This window comes from Corvus brachyrhynchos, unplaced genomic scaffold (assembly GCF_000691975.1).
Source record: "Corvus brachyrhynchos isolate BGI_N302 unplaced genomic scaffold, ASM69197v1 scaffold787, whole genome shotgun sequence".
Lineage (NCBI taxonomy): Eukaryota > Metazoa > Chordata > Aves > Passeriformes > Corvidae > Corvus > Corvus brachyrhynchos.
Genome location: NW_008239142.1, coordinates 99,131 through 101,160, shown reverse-complemented (window position 1 = coordinate 101,160; position 2,030 = coordinate 99,131). Strand labels below are relative to the sequence as shown.

Below are 2,030 nucleotides of genomic sequence, written 5' to 3'. Positions count from 1 at the left end.
CTCTCGGGGCGCTCCTGCCGGTGGCACTGGTCCTTCTCCTGGCGGGAGCACATGGTCCTGTGCTGGCTGACCTGTGGGGACACAGGAGCTGTCAGGGGCTGCTGGAGTGCCACCACCTCCACGGTCCCAGTGCCACCATGGTCCCAGCACCACCATTGTCCCAATGGCCCAATCCTGGGGTCCCTGTGCCTGTCCCAATCTCAACCCCCCCCTCAGCGCTGCTGTGCAGGATCCCAGCAGCTCCTTCCCGGGATTTGGAGCAGTTCCCTGAGTCCACAATGGAGGATTCCATCGGCGGGTCCATCATCATCCACGAGACAGGTGCTGACCTTCCTCCCTGCACCCCAAACCCCGTGAGCATCCCAATCCCGGCCCCAGCCCCAGCCCCGCACCCTCCGCTGGGCAATGATTCCCCAAAGGAGGAACATCCACCTGTGCTGCCAGAGTTACCTGAGCGAGAGGGGAAAGCGAGAGCAGGAATTGAGGATCTCGGGATGGGAGCAGCTTTATAGAGGTGTCCCTCGGTTTTCCCGGAAATGAGACAGCTCCGTGTCACTGGATCTGTCAATCCAACACCCAATTCCCCACCGACCGCCCTCTCTGTTTACACCTCCTTGACTCACTGCTGATGGATATCGCTCCGTTTTTATCTGTTTCCTGTGCCACATCAGCTGCTAATTGCCAGCCTCGCCTGCCTCCAGCGGGAAAACCCGTGGGCGCCTGGTTTTCCAGAGGTTTGTGTGCTCGGGCTTTGCTCGGTGAAGTTAAGCCCAGATTTAATTATAGCCCCTTCTCCTGCTCCCAAGAGCCTCATCTCTGCTCTGGAGCTGGCACCAGATAAAACCAAGAATGATCCAGGTAAAAAGAGGGGAAAGTGGCTTTTTCTTCTCCGTGAGATGGAAGAGCTGCCACAGCCATGGGGACAAGGGGATGAGGGCAAAATCCTCCAGGGATTCCTCTGGAGAAGGAAGTGTTGCTAGAGGGAAATGCCCGGGGAGATGCTGGAGGGAGGAGGGGACAGGAGCAGGGCTTGGACTGTCTGAGCTGAAACCCAGCATCGTTTCCAAGTCACATCAAGGATTTCAGCTCCGAGAATCAGCTCCTTCCTGCTTTTCCTGGGAGCTGCTGGGGACTTTGGACAAACCCTATTGGGACGGTGCGGAGCTGGCCCCGGGCTCGCCGTGTCCTGCCTTGTCCACTGAGGCTGGAAAAGACCTCTGAGATCATCGAGGCCGACCTTAAACAAGTGCCAGCTTGGGCAGAGGGGGATGTGGTGACACTGGAAACAACTTCCCCCGGTGGCTGCAGTGTCCCCAGGGCAGGATGCTCTCACATCCCAAATTTTGGGTGCCTGAACTGTCCATCAGGAGTTCCCAGCTGTGGGTGTCTTTCCTACCCCTCTGTCAGTCTGAATCCATTCCCTGTGTGCTGTCCCTGCAGTTCCTGAGGAAAAGCCCCTCTCCAGCTTCCCTGGAGCCCCTGCAGATCCTGGGAGAGGCTCTGAGGTCTCCACAGGCTGAACATTCCCAGCTCTCCCAGCCTGGATCCACAGGGAAGGGGCTCCAGGCCCTTTATCAAGTTCATGGCCTCCTCTGGACTTGTTCCAACAATTCCACGTCCCATTTATGTTGGGAACACCAGAACTGGACTCAGCATTCCTGGGGAGATCTCACCAGAGAGAGCAGAGGGGGAGAATCCCCTTCCTCACCACCCTGTCTCTGTCCTTTTCTTTTGTGGTTGCAGGGAAAAGAAATAACTTTTAACAGGCAGAACCCTCAGAGGCAAAGGAAAGGGACCTCAACATTTAGGGTGAGTCACCACTTCCAGAGTTTCCTGGGGATGAGCAGGGTCGACAGCTGTGCCACCCAGGAGCCCTCACTCAGCATTTGAGCGAGGCTGGAGAACATCTCAACCCTAAAACCCCTTCCCAGCCTGCCTCCCTGGCTCTGGAAAACAAGATGAGGAGTTCAAGGAAACACCAACACAAGAGGGATTTAGGGAATGGAACTCTTTATTGAGCACAGCCGGGG

At 56.8% G+C, this 2,030-nt stretch overlaps 1 long non-coding RNA gene across 1 annotated transcript in view; it reads left to right on the top strand.

Annotated features, from left to right (window-relative positions):
- LOC108448112 overlaps positions 1–2,030 on the top strand; it is a 6,285-nt gene that overhangs the window by 1,174 nt on the left and 3,081 nt on the right. The window lies entirely within an intron of this gene.